The sequence below is a fragment of the Corapipo altera genome, unplaced genomic scaffold (genome assembly GCF_003945725.1).
Source record: "Corapipo altera isolate COAL_440 unplaced genomic scaffold, ASM394572v1 180, whole genome shotgun sequence".
In the NCBI taxonomy this organism is placed as follows: domain Eukaryota; kingdom Metazoa; phylum Chordata; class Aves; order Passeriformes; family Pipridae; genus Corapipo; species Corapipo altera.
In genome coordinates, this window is record NW_020884915.1 from 2,256,883 (window position 1) to 2,277,448 (window position 20,566).

Sequence of the window (20,566 nt, forward strand, 5' to 3'; positions counted from 1 at the left end):
TCAAGCTCTGGCCTCAGGAAAGTCAGGGACTGTGACTCTGTGACCCATCCCAGCACACCAGGCAGTGCCAAGTTACAGTTTAACTGGAATAGCTCCCGCATGACCTCGTTTTTGGTTACAACTTTATTGCACCATTATGTCATCAGGGTGAGCAATCATTACTGCACCACTCCAAGGGAAATTGTTCAGCTGAATTTATGATTTTACAAAATAACTAGAAAAAGAAATGCTCCTTCCTTTTCAAAATCAACAGGGGGAAACAGCAGGAACTTGTACGAAGATGGAATGGTTTGGGTGGGAAGGGACCTTAGGAGTTCATCTTGTCCCACCCCCTGTCATAGGCAGGGACACCTTCCACTAGCACAGGTTACTCCAAGCCTCGTCCAACCTGGCCTTGGACACTTCATTACATGTGTTTCCAAGGTCATCACAGGCAGGTGCTGAGTCCCACAGACCCCTCAGCCAAAACCCAAGCCCTCCACCACCATTCCCATCTTGGGCATTTGGCACTGAAGCCTGTGGAGCAACAGGACCTCAGGCTCCGGGGTTCAGCTCCACGGGGAGCACATCCCACCCATCACACCACCACTCTAAGGACACCAGCTGGGATCAGCTTCTCAGTATTCCTCCCGTTAGGGGTTCTCAGCATTCCTCCTGTAAGGGGTAACCATTCCATAATGACTTTCTACTTGGAGTTATACATTAAGCAACAAAGCAAATTTCCAGAAGTTCGTTCAACTCCCATGTTTTGACCTGCTTTTAAAAACAAAAATAAAAAAAAAAAACATATTGAGTTTTCATATTCTTATTTTTATTTCCCTGTAATTCTGCCTCAGAGACTCCAGAAGTCCTAAAATCCAGAGGAAAAAAAGAAATGGACTTCAGGTATTTGTGGAGATGTTTGCACACATGTTCAGTGCAGCCCAGCAAGAGGCAAAAAAACTCAGGCAGGCACCTCTCTGCTTGGGAAACACTCCCTAAATTCAGCTACACAACAAGTTAGAAAACATTCTGCCATGAAAAGTTAAATTTCACCATAAAAACCTATAATTTTTTAATAGGATTGTCTAAAGCATGCTCACTGTTGGGTTTATTGTGCCTATTATATTGAACATATATTATATTGTACAACAAGACAAGCTTTGTATCTGACCACTTCAGGAATAACGAGAGAATTAAAGGGATAAATATCTAATTTTAAGATTCTTTATAACACAACTGCTCACAAAATTACATCTGACAGTAAAAATTCCTCAAGTATTCTACATGATCACTCTCAGTAAAGATCATCTAAAGGAGAGGGAAATAATTTGATTAAGAATTACAAATCAGAATAATCACTTACACGTAAGAGACTGAGCGAGGCAAAGCACCAATTAACCGAATAAAATGAATTTCCATTTGGAATAATCAAGCTTGATAGACTGTCTTTCTTGCTTAGTCACTTTGTGTCTAATTCAGGTGGACAAATTAATATATTTGCTTTGATTTTCATGTAAGGGGAGGCCAGTAGATGTGGCACAGAGGATGTGGGTGACAAAAATTGGCAGCAGACAGACAAGAAATGATGATTTTTGATGTGCTAGAGGCAGGTGAGCCACCTGTGGGACACTCATTCATAAACTAGATCAGGATTTATAGAGAAAATACATAATCTGTTCAAAAAGCTGATGCTGAAAGATACCTATTGAATACAGACAAGAATGACCACTTTTGTAATAATAGTTTTTAAATTCTACTGACCCAGTAGAGCTGGTTCTATCTGTCTTTCTCAGTGAGTCTCCAAGCCCAGCCTAGCATGGTGAACACAAGTTCAAATCCATTTCAATTAGCAAGGTTGGGGTCTCCTGGGAATATAAATCACAGGTTGTCACCAGCAGATTAAGCCCTGCATTAGCAAGTCTGCTCCAACAAGGATTAACTGACAGTGGGGACACCGGGGGGGGGGACATTCCAGCCTTACAAAGTGACATTTCACACCTTAAAAATGGAGGGGAATTTTTCAGTCAACAGGATTCCACAAAGGCACCCAGGACTAGATGGGTTGGACTAGATGAACAAGTCATACTTGGGCTGGACTACATAAGCTTAAAAGGTCTCTTCCAACCCTAGTTATTCCATGATCACCAGGAGGCAGCAGTGTTGAGTGGGATAGTGATCTCTTTTCTACTATTTCCCTGTGTTCTTTGGTGCTATTGCTCATCAGGATCAGATTTAAAGCATCTTGAAAATATGCTATGGGATAAACTGAATGAAAAAGAGAATTGGCTTAGATGTGTTTAAAACCAGGAACAGAATGAACTCTGACTTCAACCTTAATTTTGGAAAAATATACACCCATGCCCACTCATGTATTGCATACAGGGATTATCTGCAGCCCCACAGTTATGGAAATGAAGGGACAAAAAAGAAGGAAAGATTTCTTTTCTGTGTCTGAGTGACTCTCAATGGAGCAACGCAAAGGCTGCGAAAGTATTAGGACATCATATCTAAAACTGTGCAGTCAGGCTTGGAATAGCCAGTTTTCACATCACAAAAACTGTGGAATCCTTCAGGTGGGAAAAGCCCTCTGAGATCATCATGTCCAACCATTCACCAGCACTGCCAAGACCACACTAACCCATGTATCCAAAGTGCCACATCCACATGCCTTTTAAATCCTTCCAGGGGTGGGGATTCCACCACTGCCCTGGGCAGCTGTGCCAGGGCTGGACAGCCCTTTCCACGAAGAAATTTTTCCCAACATCCAATCTAAACCTCCCCTGGCACAACTTGAGGCTGTTTCCTCTCCTCCTGTCCCTTGTTCCCTGGGAGCAGAGCCCGAACTCCCCCCGGCTCCCCCCTCCTGTCAGGGAGTTGCAGAGAGCAAGAAGGTCCCCCCTGAGCCTCCTTTTCTCCAGGCTGAGCCCCCCCAGCTCCCTCAGCAGCTCCTGGTGCTCCAGACCCTTCCCCAGCTCTGTTCCCTTCCCTGAATATGCTCCAGCCCCTCAGTGTCCTTCTTGTCATGAGGGGCCCAAATCCCTCCCCATGATTTGAGGTGGGGCCTCAGCAGTGCCAGCACAGGGGGACAACAGTAGGAAAAGAGCACACAAAAAGTGAAAAGGAACTACAACTTCAGAGAGAGAGATGAAAATTATTTTCAAATTCAAAACTCTATTTCCATGCTGCAATAAAAAAGGTCAAGATGATTAGTGCATTCTCTCCCAGATGTATATTTACTGTCAAACACTTTTTAAAGAACTCTTAAGCCAGTTTTTGCCCCTGCCTGACCAGCTTTTGCAGGAAACAACCGTCTCAGCAGTTGCATTTCTGAAGTGGTCAGATAGTTCCAAAGTCAATACACCAAGGACACTATTTCACTATTTCTTACCTGATGCATAGAAAATATTCCCAAAAATGTTTAAATATTCCCAAAAATATAAACAAGCATCCTGTAGTTCCTTCTGTTATTAAAAAAAAGTAAACAACCAAAATAACCAAAAAACCAAAACCAAATACAAATACCTATATTAATTAAAAAAAAAAATCCCCTAACCATATTTTTTTAAGAATCATACATTTTCGTGTCATGAGCTGAGGTTTTAATCATTAAAGGAGATAAAATAACTCCTACCTAAAGTGAAGTGTAAAGTCCCATGATTTCTGTGTAATTAATTAAATGAGTCATGTTTTATTTAGGTGCCTAACAAGTGCAAGAGGATTAATTCTAAATACATCAGTATAACTGCAAAACGCTCACTAATATGGCCAAGCAAAAAGGGCCTTTTTGGCAGAAGGTCCTTGACAAGTTACCCAGGCTACTCCCTCACCTCAGGGTGGACCTACCCCAATCCTGACATGTTACTCTGGAACGTTCACCCAAATCTCCAGTTCTTCAGCATCCCTCAGCTCCACATTCCAGTCCTTCACAATTTCTTTAATTTTTAATTATTTAAATTTATTTTAAACTCAGCCCACTGCTCCTTTACTCCCAGAAAGATGGATTCCACACTATTCCCATTTGAGCCTTCTCTGTTTGAAGACAGGCATCTTCCTTTAACCATCTCTTCTGTAAACTCAATAACAGCAGCAGTTCATCCAGCCTCTCCCAACAGATCATTCCCAAGCTCCAGCAATTCTCATTACTCCATTCAGGACTCTCTCAGCCCACGGTCCTTCCCAAAGCCCTGATGCTCTGGGTAAGGCCACATCAGCCCAAAGCACAGATAACAGTCACTGCCTCACACGTTCATTTATTTTGGCATCGTGCCATGGCAAGGTTCAGACAGGTCCTTTCCTTGGTTCTCCTGTGAAGGCAAAGTTCTTCACCAACTCCATGGTGCAGTTGATGGCTCCTCTCCACAACATTCCCCAAATTAGCCAAGATTGCTTTGAATTCCATGAACACAACACTCCCCATGCAGGCCAAGCCTTCACAGACACAATAAATAACTGAGGCTGCTGTGAAGGCCACACCTCTGCACTCTTCAGGGTCTCATTTTTCTAATCAACAGCTGCTCTGCAAGTTGAGGTTCCATCACATCCATCTTTTCTCAACATGCTTCTGAGCATCATCTCTGAGACAGGGGTAAAACCCCACTACAACACAAAAGCACTTATAATCACTCAGGTTGGAAAAGCCCTCTAAGATCATCGAGTCCAAGCACGAACCCAGCAGGGCCAAGCCCACCACACTTACAGGTTCCACTGAAATCCATAAGGCATATTATACTGTCACTGGACAAAGTGTGATATGGCAGGACACATCACTCCCTATACACCCTTCCAACACTCTCCAGGACTGACATTTAATAGTGTCAGTCATTTTATGGAAATTGAGTTAAGCTGTGAAGCCTCCAGATCTTGTCTCCTTTAATGAGTGGACATGGCACTCAGTGCTCTGGTCTGGTTGACAAGGTGAGGATTGTTCCAAGGTTGGACTCGATAATCTTGGAGGTCTTTTCCAACCTTAATGATTCTATGATTCCCAAACTGGACCCACACAATGCCCTGTGCCTGCTCACACATCATCTCCTGCCCTCTGCAACCCAAACCCAGAGATGGCTCCATCCTGTTCTCAGGCGAGAATTTCCCACTGACTTCACATCCACCTTCACCTGAACGCCAGTTTGTCCTTCCCTTGTCACAGCCCAAGTCCCCATCCCTGCACCCATGTTACCACATGGCACTGGCAGGTTTGGTTGCCCATTCCCAGCTCACTCCAGGCAGAGCAGGAGCCATCTCCATCATCCTCTGCTGCTGAGGAGAGCTAATCCACCACCCTTCCCCCATTCCTTCACCCACCTTCAACGTTCACAGACAGAGCCCCTGAAGGAACATCTCCCTCAGGGACACATAAGACCAACCATGCTCAGTCATCTCATGAAGGTCCAGCTGCAAAGGAGCAGAACAACAACAACAACTCCACAAAACCAGAAGTCTTTTCAGAAAATTTTCCGAAAACCAGAAAATTCACAAGAAGTTGATTCTTCCCTCTTCACCCCCAGAGAGTCGATTTATTTCACATCTGAACTGCGATGCCTCAGCCAGCAAACTGCAGCTCTGGGGGGAGAGCTCCTGGCTGCAGTGACAACTTGGACCTCAAATGCCAGGTCTGAGCCCAAATCCCATCTCACCACAGCTTCAGCCAGAGCAGAACAGGCAGGAACTGGGAAGCAGAACAGCAAATCCTGGAAGCTGGAGGGCACCATCCCACCTGTACACAAGTGTCACCACCCCACTAACCTCACCTTACCCACTGTCCACGCCCAGGTGACTCCACACGCGATTCTCCACCAACCGCTTCCAGGCAAAGCACAAAACCTGCTGTAAAAGTATTTTTCGAGCTGAAAGAAATTTTCTTGATCTACAAGAAGAGCTGAATTATTTCCCTGGAGTATTTAAAACACCATATTTCTTCAGGTTCATCCCATAACCAATCCCCTAACGTGAATCTCTGTTCTACGACATTTTTAAAGGGAGAACAAAGTATTTTCAGTTTGTTTCCTTTTTTTTTTACTTCTACCCTGCAGTTGGGCTTGGACTTATGCCTTTTTTTGAAGCCGCTTTCACCATTTCCTCCTCGCTGCCGCTCCCGGTTGCAGCAGCAGCGGTTTCTGCAATGCAGTGCATGAAATTCAGAGCTGAGCCTTGCTCTCAGTCATCAGCAAAACGACTTGGGGACAGCAAGTGACACCTCCAACTACTGCTGAATGAATGAAAGGGTTAACAGAGCATTCTCTATCACATCAGTGCTATCAGGAGCCAGTAGAACATCTCATATCAGGAGCCAGCCACGCAGTTTTATATATAGAAAAGCTTATCAGGAGAGAGGAGCCAGCCCTCCCCCTGGCCCCCCCTTCGCCAGCACCATTGTTTTGAGGAACATTTGACTAAGCCCAGCCTTTGGAGAGCACAGAGAGGAGCCAATCTACTCCAAGACAGCGTGGGAGAAAAGGCCTCGTCTGATTTTCGGCAGGGGAGGTTTATAAATTGCCTGAGCTCTTGCTGCCAACCTCGCCTTGCCCTGTCAATCCCTTTCCTACCCCAGACCACTGGGAATTCTACATCAGAAGAGAAATCCTAAAAGACACTTTAGAGTCTCGAGGCAGATGCTCAGCAGAGAAGAAATGACACCCAGATAACAAGCTGAAGTGAGGATCCCTGTCGCGGGCCGAGCTGCCCCTCGCGGTTCCAAGAGAGGTGGCGGGGCAGGATGTCAGTGCTGAGTCAGCAGGAAGCCCTGGCCACTGCCACCGTCCCCACGGCCCCCAGCACAGGGAAAGGAAGTGGCTGTCACTCCAGGGCTGGTGGTAGCAGCTGTGACTCCTGGCCATGGCTACCACAGCCACCCCTGCGGCAGTCACGGCCCCCGGGGGATGCTCACACGTCAAGAGTTGCCCAACACCCAACAGGAAGATCAAGACTGAGTTGAGATTAAGGTACAGAATGCTCTTATGGGGAAAATGAAGGAAAAACCATTGTATTATTTCATCATATTATTATTTTTACATATTTTCTGCTATCAGGTCTATGCCACTTTTTTTTTTACACTCCTATTTCACCTCCAGATGTGTCTCTCGCTGCATAAATATTAATTGTCTATCCTTCTTGGGCTCATTTTAGATAAATAAAGGTCTGCAGCAAGGCTGTATTTTGAATTATTTACAATTTTACCTGTGAGCTCACCAAAGGAGTGAGTTCATTAACACAGAAATATGGAGAAGGAAAAAGAGACTTGTCAGACTAATCGAGGGACTAATCAAATAATTCAACACTGGCCAACAAGAAAGTTTCAGGACTTCCTTATAAAATCTTAGAGGAACAAAGCTGGAGGAAAAACACTTTGACTGATTTTTAACACCTCATCTTTGTAATACTAAACAACCACCTACACCCCACATTAATTATGTTTTACTGAACATGGATGAAGAACCTTTAGAGCCAAAGCAAAAAATCTGCATTTACATTTTCACAAGTCTCCAGCATCCCCCTCTCCCAACAGGCCTGTGACTGAAGTCACAAATTAGGGTCACCTTTCCCTGTGCATTGTCAGCAGATCAATCTGTGCTGCCTTTCAAGCAGGGCTCATACATAAATTAAGCAGTTTGAGATTGATTTGCACAAGAAACCCTTGAGCAGTGGAGTGAAACACCAATAAAATCTTACAATTAACTTGAGAAGTTGCCTTTGGTTCCTTCCCAGTGGTTCCTCTGTTCCTCAGCTGCAGAAAATGTATCATCATACAGATGTTCCTTTGTAATAGATCTGGATGAATATTTAAAATTGCATTTTGAAAACAAAAACTAATTACATACAATGGAAAATACATACAGAATTTAAATACTGCATCATGGCCAGATTAAATGCTTGCGTTTCAGCAGCGAAGTGTTTCATTTTGGAGAAGAGAAGGGGAGGAAGGGAAAAACCAAAAGCAGAAGTGTGTGCCCTGTTTAGAGAGTCAGACAAGGCAGAAAAGGAGAACACGACATCAGGATTCGTGAGAATTCACTCCTAACACACAAGAGGTGTAATACAGGAAGGAAGGGAGCAGGGTTAGGGTTTAAAGTTTTCAGCACAGCAGGTTGGAAACCTTACAAATGTATCCAAAGTCTAGCACAGTTTTGCACTGCAGAAATCCAAACCCAAACAATGACCCTGCAGTGAAAGGAACGCTCAGGTTCCCAAGTCAAATGGTGCATTTAACTGTGCTGGGGAGCTCTGACACTGCTTTCAGTGCCAATTTTAAGCTTGGCCATAACACATGGGACCAGTTCACTCCTGATCCTCCTTCTGCTCCTCTAACTCCACCACGACCTGAGCTCCTTCCACACCAGGTCCTTAGAGATTGGTGGCCCAGGACCCCAGAGGCAGGAGACAGCACTAGAAAGGCCCTTCGGAGCACACCTGGTAAAGCAGCTGTTACCTGGGAGGAAAAGGTGAGCAGCCAACTCTTGGGCATGTTTTTCAGGGTCAACTCCATCACTTGGCAGAATTTAATGACAGAAGTATTTAATCAAAGATGAAGACTGAAATGGAGACTGATATTCAAGTTAATAGTAAAGGTTCTCTTTGGCTGGTGTGGAAGGTCAGCACGGTGGTGAGACGGGTCAGAGCTGCTCAAATCTGCTGCTTCAGGTAACTCCTCCTCCCTGCTCAGTGTTCTCCACAGAGCCCTCCACTCTGCAGTTAAAGCAACTGATATGTACTCTGAGTAGAGAAAGTTCATGATTGTAAGCTTAAGTTGCTTCCCATGTACAGCAATATATTTTTAGCAGTTGTATAATTGGAGGAACAGTGATGGTACCACTGTGTTTCAAGGTTTCTAATTCCTCTCATCACCTCTGCACCACATCTGCACGTGGCTGATACCCTCCTCCAGCAGGTCCACTGGGCACGGAGCTGCCAAGACTGAAAGGAAGAAAGCATCACTTCAATAATTCTAAGATATCGTCTCAAAACACAAGAATTGGTATTTCAAAGACACAAAATTAATCCCAAAGAATTCTTCCCTGTGAGGGTGATGAGGCTCTGGCACAGGTTGCCCAGAGAAGCTGTGGCTGCCCCATCCCTGGAAGTGTCCAAGGCCACGTGTGACAGGGCTTGGAGCAACCCAATCTGGTTGAAGACAACTTGATGATCTTAAAGGTCTTTTCCAATCTCAATTATTCAACGAGTCCATGTCCCTGCTCATTGCAGGGGGGTTGGACTAGATGACTTTAAAAGTTCCCTTCCAGTTCGAACTGTTCCATGTTTCTGTGAATCCTCCTCCTCCAGCACACACAGGCACAGCTCACAGGCAATGCCGGAGGGGCTGGATCAGCTGCTCTGAAACACAAAGGCTTTGATAGCACGAGGCTTTACACACTCTCATCCCTTTTGTCTTCTACCCCCAGCTCACTCCTACTGACGCCAACACAACCATATATCTCACTGCCAACACACCGGGCAAAAACCAGCGGGGGGGAGGAAGGAAAACTTACTTTTTTTCTGAAATCTGAACCAGTTTAATGATCAAACTCACAAGCACAGCCCAACCAATGGCTGAGCCAGTGAAATTGAGGTGCAAAGCAGGCACAGGCCAGGGGCTGCAGAGCTGCAGCACTGAAAACAGGCAGGACCCACCCTCTTCCCATTAATTACAATGTATTTCAGTGTATTTTAAATTAAACATGCCAAATGTTTTGTTGTGTAATCCAATATGCTTTAAAATACTCTGGAATTAACTAACAGGCATAGAAAAGTCCCAGCTTTTCACCCTCTCAGCAACATCCCCTTGCAATGGGGTCAAGAAATAGGGAGCTGGGAGGAGGTGAAGCACTAAGAATATAAATAATAGGGCAGATTTTGGGTCTAGAAGCACCCCACACTGTTATATATCTTTTCCCTGTACCTTACTAAGGGATACAGACTCTCTTTAGTATAAGCTGCATGATAAAGACAATCAGCTGTAAAAATAGTTTTTTTATCAAGCTCAGAAAAAAGGATAAGGGTTTTCACAAGTTTTTTTTTCCTCCACACCACTACTGGCACAGTTAAACCTAAAAATCAAGCAGCAAATTTAAAAATTATGCTCACCTGGCATCTGTCCCAACCTGCTCAGGACCAGTTTCACAGTGCAGGTGACACAGGCACTGCAGGTGGGTTTCACATCTCTTTGCTTACAAGGAGTGTTTCTTCACAGCCTCCTTGGCAGAGCTTGTGCAGCTCTGGCCCTTTCTGATGTCAGACAGACAGACAGGTACCTGTTCTTCCAGCTGAAATAATGCCTTACCAGACCTCATTCCCTGAGGCTCTCCCCTTTCTTTAAGCACAGAATATTTTCTATAATCATGCTCAAGCCTCCTCTCGACTCCTGTTATAACCCAAGCCCATGACCTGGCCAATCTGGACCCTCCTGTCAGCAGAAGGATGCACCATCCACACCCCAAGCTGCCAGCCAGGCAATAGTGACCACCACCAAGCCACGGGCATTCCCCCACAGCCAAGAATCCAAACCATCTCAGGAAAACACCCCTCTGTGGGGTTGTTTGGATATGGCTTCCTCACACTGAACCAGCTGTATCCACACACTGACAAGAGCAGGAACCAGAATCTTGCCAAACACAAGAGCAACATGATAAATGTCACTTTGGGGATTATTTTTAAAGCTGAAGCAACAGGAGCTCTTGATGTTCAAACTCAGCCACTGATCACGTGAGGCAAACACAGGACCACTGTCACTCCCTACATCCCAGGGGCTCTCAGGAAGCATTGGCTTCAAACCAACACACACTAAGGTTTACAGCAAAAATCCACAGTCTTTGGAGCCTTTTTCCCCCCTGCAGCTTCCACTTCGGAAATGTGTATTTTTATACATGTATAACACTCTGTCTCTCCAATTTTTTACAAAGAAGCACTAAAACTTCAACTACTAAAAGCTACTCCATAATATTTATCCTTCACGTAATCTCCCGGGAGCAGCAGCATTCCCAGGAAAAAGCCACCCACATCCAAGGTTAATGAAATCCAAGGCCTGCTCGTGCAGACCTGCCCCTTCCAAGCCCAGCCCTTCCCGTTGACCAGCCAGGCTGCACAGGAAATTAAATGAGTACAAAACAATTACAAACCCAACGAAGCAAGACGTGCCAGATGTTGAACTTCCACCCCAGACAATTCCATGGAACACCTGTTCCGTGCCTGGTGTCGGGTCGGAACAACGGCGCTCGGAAACGTGCGCCGGGATTCCAGGGGAACATCTGTTTTTCTAGGAGTTGCTTGCTGAGCTTTCATCCAAAGCCTGATATTCCAATTATTTATTGGAGTAGGCTGTTTCAGGGACAGAAGGCAGCTCTCTGCTCCTCCAGTACCGAGAGCTGAAGCAACAGCATGGCCTGTGTTACGAATATATCAGAGCATCTGTCACCAGGGTTTGCTATTCCTCTTTTCCTCTGACATTCCCTAAGTTAGCTGATATATTTATTTCATAGAACTAAACTTATGATATCAACAGCACCAGCTTTAATTCTAAATACGGCTTTAGGACACGAAATGCATCTGATTTTCTCAGCCATTAAGGCCCAGGCCCTGCTAATAAGTCATTTATCTCAAAAAAAGATCATTACCAATGTGAATTTCTAAGTTTAGGAAAGTTCTTTACAGCCTGGAGCCTCAGGAAATAAACAGAAACTAGATTTACTATTGAAATTAAAAAGCAAGCCCTGGAGTTCTTAGAGATGTAAAATCTGAGCCTGCAGTGTGGTTGTACAGGCAGTTCTTGGAGCTGCATCAAATCCCAGGGATGCGGGTACTCCAGGCTGCCCATAGAAACTCCAGGCAGTGTCCTTGGGATGCTGAGAGTCTGCATCCCTGGAATTCCCATGCACACCCAGCTCCAGCATCTCTGCAAACAGTGCTGAAAGCTTTAACACATGCCCTGGGCCTGCACTGAGCAAATCCAATCCCTCCTGAATGAACCATCTGCAGCTTTTCACGCATTAACACAGGATTTTGAGGGTTCTTGGCAGGGGGGAGAAGATTTTTCTTTGCTCCAGTCTGAAAAAGAATTAGTATCATAAAAGAGGAACAACAGCAACAACAAAAAAATTGAACCTCAAGAGGAAAATGCTGACATAGGCTGGGAAAGCTGAAAAATGACTTTGCTATCAAGGTCTGACACCCTGAGCTCTGCAGCAGCTGGGGGAGGATAAATTCAGCAGAACTCCCAAATCTTCCCCAGAATACAGATTATTAGGGCAATTCACCACTGAAACCACCTTTGTAGTGGTTTTCCCACTACAGTGGAAATTTTCCACTGGAATTTTCTGTTATTTCAGTTCAGATCAGCCTTGGACTGGGAAAATTCAAGAAAATCCAATAGAACAGTGTTGGGCTGAGCTGAGTCCTTGGAGCATCTTTCAAAGTCTAAAGCCTTCTCAAACTTTAAGCTTGTCCTTTCCATTTGAAGAAATGGAAAGATATTGAAGGAGAAAACCAAATTACTGTCATCCTTTTGTGGAGAAATCCTCCCTGAGACACATGTGATGCTCAGGCAGCTGCTCCCCTGCCAAAAATCAGTCCAAAAAAAGAAGGATTAAGGGGTAGGGCAGGAAGGCGCAGTTCAGCTCTTGGAATTTCCATTTAAAACACCTGTACACCATTCAGAATTTACTATGGTGGCCACATTCTCTTAAAATAAATTTCAGTAAGGAGAGCTCAGAGAGTATTTTCCAAGTTCAGCTTGCTGGACACAACTCAGTCAACTAAGACCAGCTTAGAAGGTGACCAACCTTAGCTGAACTCAAACATATGAATTAAATCCTTCTCCCATGGCTTATAATATATTTCAGTGCACTGGAATTAAACATGCTAAATGTTTTGTTGTGTTATCTAATATCCTTTAAAATACTCTGGAATTAACTAACAGGCAAAGAAAACTCGAGTTTTTCACCCTCTCAGCAACATCCCCTTGCAATGGGGTCAAGAAATAGGGAGCTGGGAGGAGGTGAAGCACCAAGAAAATAAATAATAGGGAAGATTTTGGGGTCTAGAAACACCCTACACTGTTATATATCATTTCCCTGTACCTTACTAAAGGTTACAGGCACTCTTTAGTATAAGTTGAACAATACAGACAATCAGCTGTAAAAATAGTTTTATCTCAAGTTTAGAAAAAAGGATAAAGGTGTTTTTCTCCTCACCTCCTCTCAAGTTTCTCTCCACACCACTACTGGCACAGTTAAGTTTAAAAATTGAGCTGCAAATGTGAAAATGATGCTCAGTATCACCTGCAAAGTACATGACAGCTGAACCTCACTTCAGATAAATGATTCTGAAATCAAAGATACAGAGAGCTGGGGTCAAATCTACCAAAAAAGATGATGATCCCTGATGGCTGCACTGATAACAGACACAGAGCTGCATAAATTATCGACAGCTACACCACCAGAGATGTCCTTTCCAGATCTAACTTGCCTCCCATTCATCACCATGATGTCACTTTTACAGCCTTACAAATTGATGGATTCATAGTAGTTCCTTTAAGCAGTGACATTCATATTGCAAAGCCTGGTTCTTGATGAGCTGTAAAAAGTGATTTGTCACCCCTTCAAGTGAGAGCTGGAAAGGTGGACTCTCTCCCAGAGCTCCCATCTCACCATCTCAGGTTTCCATGTGGAGCAATGGCTACAACCTGGCAGAGGGCAGGATTAGATGGGATATTGGGAAGGAATTCTTTATTCAAAGGGTGGTGAGGCCCTGGCACAGGTTGCCCAGAGAGACTGTGAATGTCACACACCTGGAAGTGTCCAAGGCCAGGTTGGACGGGGCTTGGAGCAGTTTGGGCTAGTGGAAGGTGTCCCTGCCCATGGCAGGGATGGAACTGGATGAGCTTTACAGACTCCTCCAACTCAAATCAACCATTCAATGATTCCCTGAGATGAAAACAAAAGTATGAGCATCTCTCATGCCCAGTTCTCTGCTCACTGTCCCATTTTGTATGCACAGCCCATGGGAAACTGTATTAAGCCCTCAGCCTGGAGAAGCTCTGATCAAACAGTGAAAATCCACATTAATAAATTCACACCCAATAAAATAACACACAGCCAACAAGCCATTAATCAGCTCCCTTTTTCTTGGTGTTTGGGCCACACTTTGGGACCACGTAACTAATCTATGTAAAAACACCATCAATTATAATGGCAAAATGTCCAATATACAGAGTGAAAGTCTGACAAACATGTTAAAAGACCATCAAAGAGAGATGAAAAACAACCTAAACACACAAAACAGAAAAAAATTACTCTGCCAGTGTTTCCTACTGCCCCACTGAGTTTCCTGGTGGTAATTCTTGACTCCCCTCCACTTCTCTCAGTCCAGATCCTTCCCCTCCTCAAGCCCCCCGTGCAAACCTTGTCCTGCTGCTGATCCACCTCCCCAGCTGTGCTCTCCAAGCCTCTGGCCCCCCAGAGCAGTAGTTTTCTCAGAAATAATCCTTCCAGTTTCACACATTTATTTTTTTTTCTAAGATAGGAAAAGGCTCAGAACAAAACTGAAGATTTCCAGTTGTATTTTTGTTTCGTTTACCACCAAGCCCACCCCTGCTCCGGTTGAGGAAGAGTTGTTAGATACGAGTCAGGAGCTGCTAAAACACTGCAGAATCGCCTTTTTTCTATTACAATTTCTACATTTTTGTGCTTGTGTTTGATAGAGAGATATGACACACATCTAGGTCTTTCTATGACTCCAAGGACTTCCTGAAGCTTGTTGAGCTCTCTGACAGCAGTGTGCCCAACAAAATTCCTTAATTTCCATATCCAGCCCCCTGCTGAGGAAGCTGGTGTTGCACATCTACTCTTGGCAGAGGTACAGCCATTCTGGGCAAAGACTAGGTCAGGGAAAAAGTGAATTCATCTTTAGAATGAACACTGTGATGGTGTTTCCATTATTCTGCCAGGTGTCACGAAAAGCAGGAGCACAGCAATTAAACACATCAGAACCACCTTTTACACCGAGGTACTGAGCATATTAAGGTGTTACCAAAAAAATAAATAATAACCTAAACCTATTTTCCTAGTAATTCAAAAAAAGCTGGTGGAAACCAGTGCTTTTGTGCTACTGCTCTCGAGAATGATAAGCAAGGCCTAACTGACCAATAAATATCACATTACAGCATTTTAACCGTATTTTAAAAAGTGTTTAGAGGGGAAATAAGCACCAAAACTGCTCTGTGTTTCTGGTCTATGATGCCATAAGTAGCAGAAACCATAAGCTGGAGTAACCATAAGCAAGGAACTCAAATTTGCTAGAAATTATGGGCTCGGAATTATGCCCCTGGGAGATGCTGTGGCTGCTTCATCCCTGGAAGTGTCCAAGGCCAGGCTAGATGGGGCTTGGAGCAACCTGGGCTAGTGGAAGGTGTCCCTGCCCATGGCAGGAGGTTGGAATGGGATGAGTTTTAAGGTCCCTTCCAACCTAAATCAGTCTGTGCAGAAAATCAAAGTGTGTAATGATATCCCTGCTCATCAGGAGCATCTGGACACTGAGTATCAAAGTGAAAATTGGAAAACTTAAACTCTGTTAATTAGAAAAAATATTTTCATTCTCAACTGTAATTCCAAATATACAGAAAACCTCAGAAAAAAATCATTTGCCTTCTCTAATTAAATTGCCCCAATGCTGCTCATTTCAGGCAGGAAAAGGCTGAAGCATCAAAAAGCACACAGATAATTCTTCCCTAACTTTTATCTAATACTGGATGGCTTCTAATTGTTCCTTGTGAATGAAAATATAAATTTCACTACTCCAACATTATTAAACTGGGTTTTTTTCTCCATCTGAAAACCCAGTACCACCATCTGAGCATCCCAACTGTCAATGACAACAGCCCCAGGTTCCGATCTGCAGGAACTTAATCAATTAGTAATTAATCAGAAACAAAGCTGAGCAGTAAAAAAAACAAGCTACACAGTTTTTATAGTTGCAAAAATTAGGTTTGTTACTGCTGGTATCTGTGAGCAGCCCTTGTATGCACACAGAGCACAGCCCAAGTTCATGATTTCTTATGCAAGTCCACAGAAAGTTTTCCTTAAAAATATTATTTTTCCTTTTGCTCCTTGAAGTGACATGACAAAACTTCTCTCCCCAAATACACACCTCTTCTCCATACATCTGTAGGATGACAGGATGCCTTGTGACAGGCACAGTTGCTGCCTTACCCAGCTCCTTTACACTCAGATCACTCTTAGACAAAAAAAAAAAAGTTATTCTGCCTCCAAGATAAACCTCTCTTCATCCTTGATTTCTGGAAAATTCTCCACAGGTAGCACAATTTGCTGAAATTATTATTTAATTTGATTTTCATCCTCACAAAAACTTGACTAACAACATCCTACAGCCATGCCCTGTACGACAAATGGTTCTTCAACTCAGGGAAGGACACGCCAGAATCTCCACAAGAAATCCACGTTTTTTCGTGTTGTAGCTTTGCAGAAGAAACAAGGACTTTGCAAACACACCCATGGTTGCTTCGACCCCCCTTCCCAGCCTCTGCTACACCTCCCTGATCACCAATTCTTCTCCACACCACAAGCAGCAGCCTCAGGGCACTCTGGGGACAGGCAGGTTAGGGGGGGAGCTGAGAGCAGGGAGAGGGACTGACAGGAAGCAGCAAGTGAGTTCAAGTGGAAGAAAACTAAAATACACACCAGAGAGTACATTTGCAGCCACTTCAGTGCATTAGAGATGCCACTTACAAATGTGAGAACATCAGAAAACAAAAAGAAAAGTCACTGTTCATGGTATGTAAAAAATTATTGACAGGATTGCCTGAGTAAAGAAAAATGGTTCTGCATGTGGGCTTTCTGAGTATTAAGGAAATTTGAACTGTTACAGCCAGAAAAATCACTGAAATATTAATTAAAAATTAACAAAAAGCAAGATATTCAGTCCAACACAACGCACTTTAGATCTGCTCTGTACCTTCATGCTGAGTTCACGTTAAAATATACAAACGACCAAACCAATGACAAACTGAAACTGTGTAATAAACACAGAATAAAGCAAGAAAAATCCATGCAAATTTATTGGGTCCTGTAACCTTAAACATCTCCAAACCCCCTACAGATTTAGAGGACTAAAAACCTCCCTTTAATGGAAGAGTTCTCAGATAAACATGTATTTAGGTCAATGACTTCCCCGCCTTCTCCAAAAACTGTTCCACTTACCCAAAATACAGGAATCTCTCTGCAGTGGAGCTGTTTGTCTCTGGAGAGTATGTATCATTAGATCAGGCAGCCAAGGGCACATTATTTATTTAGTTCTGAGGGCTTTGCTAAATAATTACATCAGGATTTTTCTTTCTTCAATGCCACCTAAACATAAGTAGCAACCTTCAAGCCACAAATACGTTTGCTGGTCAACTGGAGATTTGAAAGCCTGAAGGGAAATAGAATTATAGAGTGGTTGGATTGGAAGGGACATTAAGGACCATCTGATTCCACCCCCTGCCACGGGCAGGGACACCTTCCACAAGCCCAGGCTTCTCCAAGCCCCGTCCAACCTGGCCTTGAACACTTCCAGGGATGGGGCAGCCACAGTTTCTCTGGGCAACCTGTGCCAGGGCCTCACCACCCTCACAGGGAAGAATTCCTTCCCAATATCTCACCTAAATTCCCCCTCTTCCAGTTTGAACCCATTCCCCCTTGTCCTATCACTACAACCCCTGATGAAAGTCCCTCCCTGGCTTCCTTGTAGGCCTTTCAGGTACTGGATGGTGCTGTGAGGTCTCCACACAACCTTCTCTTCTCCTGGCTGAATTTAATAATCTATTTACTCACTGCTCATTAAAACAACACATTTATGCCATAAATGTTGTGTTGTAGATCTGATTAGGCACCAGGGATCTCACAGCTGTGGAAGTCCCACTATACACAGCCTTAGCAAGGACAGATAATCTTCTCATAAATCTGTGAGATGACTGCACCACCCTCACCAGGCTGACATGGTCTGGATAATCAGAAAAGAGCTTCATCTATTTTTAGGCCTGTTTCCAAAATTTACACATCCATAAAGGACAAAATTGTGCCAAAGAGTGCAAATTATCTGAAATGCATCAATCTATTGACAAGAAAGCCAGGAAGAGACATCATGAGCATTGACAGCAGAGCCAAACTTTAGAACTTACAGACATTTATGACGCTCATAGAATTATAAAAGTATGGATACACAGTTTTATATATTTATATATAGAATATATAAATATTTATTTATATACATTTATATATAGATGAGTGAGCTTTTCTTGCCGCAAAGAAGAAGATTATAAATTCAATATCACCACTATAGTTAGAAAATAAACTGTTTCTGCTGCAGTTATAATTCTGTGAGTGCCATAAATACCCGTAAGTTCTATAGTTTTTTTTATAGAAGACAACATTATATCCACCTTTGTGTGACAGCCATCCTACAGTACTTGCCATTCAACTCAAGACACATCAAAACCACAAAAGGGATGCAGAAGCTTGACAGAGAGATGTAGAAGCTTCCCCTGCACAACCAGAGACCTTGCAGGTCATCACCACCCACCTTCCCACAAGGTTTTACTTCCAGCTCAAATGTAGAAGCATCACACACCACATAGCAGGTTTTAAATATCACTGAAAACCCACTGATTTATTCAAAAGGAGCAAAGTCATTAAGGCACTATGAATATTTGCATACACACAGCCAAACTGAAATGCCAAGCATTTTTACAAGAGCTTCTGTTAAAAAACTAGGTTTAAAACACTAATGTAGGACAAATATGGATCATGTTAGTGCAGCAAAGGGCAGCTTTCCCAAGTCAGGTCCCAAAGCAGATTTGAATATGCAGTGGCATTCCTGCAGGCAGGATTCCCCCCCAGGAGCAGGATTTAGCACATCCCCACTGAGCTTCACCAGGTTCCTGCTGGTCCAGGTGCCTCTGGTAGATCACCAGGTTTACCAGTCACCCTTCCAGTTGGGTGCTGTTGGCAAACTGGGCCCTGCTCCATCAGAATCCCACAGAATTTTAGATGGGTAGGAGAACAGCATCTAAAACTACAAATTACTTCCACTGCTGCCCACACACTCAGGAGTCATATTCACCAGCTCAGAAACTCGAGGAGAGGGAGCTTTTCTTGCCCCAAAGAAGAGGAGAGGATTATAAATTAAATATCACCACTATATTTAGAAAATAAACTCTTTCCGCTGCAGTTATAATTCTGGGAGTGTCATAACATTTTGAGTTTCCTTGGAAATATTATCTGCAGGAAAAAACCCCACATTTAAACATGGCACATTCTCACTTATGTTCTTCAATACAGTTGTAAATGTAACTTAAAACCCCTTCCTGGGAAAATGTGGCGTAAGGATTTGGTGTCAGTCACTGTTCTTGCCCCAGGCTGTACCAACCCTGCATCCCTGATACTCCATCCACACATTTCCTAACTCCCACCTTTTACTATTCCAAGTCCCAATAAACTCAGGGAATTTTTTTTTTTTGGTTGGTTTATTTGCATTATGAAATAAAAAAAAACCAACATGTGTTTTTCTCATCAGAGATCAGCAGAACGAAGGTTGGAAGATGCTGAATGGCCTCTTCTGATGTGAGCAGTTCACACTCGACCTTCTGTTTTCCTTCCTGGATATTTATATCCCGTTGGCTCAGAAAACTGAATAACAGCACAATGCACACACGGACCTGCTAAAGTGAAGCTTAGAACCTTCTCCTAAAAGTGTGTCCATGGCACTTGGTTCTAATACTTTTTTAGTGATAAATCACTAATTTTCAGTTTATCTCTCTTGGCATTTGATCTTATTAAATAGATTATTCCAAGCAAAATTTATCACTTCAGTAATTCTAAGATATCACCTCAAAAGGCAAGGATTAGTATTTCAAAGACACAACATTAATCCTAAAGAATTCTTCCCTGTGAGGGTGGTGAGGCACAAGTTATTCAGAGAAGCTGTGGTTGCCCCATCCCTGGAAGTGTCCAAGGCCAGGGCGGACAGGGCTTGGAGCAACCTGGGATAGCAGAAAGTGTCCCTGCCCATGGCAGGGGGAGGAACTGGATGGGCTTTAGGGTCCCTTCCCACCCAAAACATTCTGGGATTCTATGAAATCACAGACTCTGAAATGTAACAGCTGTAAAATCCAGAGCACTGGTGCTTTGAACCACAAAGGGCTTGACTCAACATCACCATAACCCTTGAAAAAGGAGAACATTCCCATATCATTTCTAAAATGCACAGATGGACCTGAAAGTGCAGTTTTATAGCTCATTTCTTCATCAAAATGAAAACTACTTAGAAAACAGTGAGTTTTCATATATAAATAACTGTCAAAGAATACTATTGTGATGCAGGAACACTCATTGCTAAGACATTTTTAGGATTTTTATTTGTCTCTATACTCCTATAATCTTTAATTCCTTTTAATCAACAGCAAGTATATTGTTTATCTCAAAGTAAACCAATTTTCATTTGGTAATAAAGCAGCATAATACGTACCAGAAAAGCAAGGGACCAACGAGAAATGGGGAAGAGGAGGGGATGACATTTTAAATGAGGACAAAAACTCTGATCCAGGCAA

At 43.4% G+C, this 20,566-nt stretch overlaps 1 protein-coding gene across 6 annotated transcripts in view; it reads right to left on the reverse strand.

The window, feature by feature from the left end:
- Positions 1-20,566, reverse strand: part of PTPRE (protein tyrosine phosphatase, receptor type E) — a 99,646-nt gene that overhangs the window by 40,215 nt on the left and 38,865 nt on the right. The window contains exon 1 of one of the 6 annotated variants that reach the window (XM_027655292.1): positions 13,754-13,773. The exons of 4 other annotated variants lie outside the window; for them this stretch is intronic. The gene's annotated coding sequence lies outside the window, so the exon portion shown is untranslated. Of the gene's footprint in view, positions 1-5,734; positions 5,755-13,753; positions 13,774-20,566 lie in introns of those variants that run through there. One more of the 6 variants, XM_027655290.1, reaches the window with a different exon arrangement.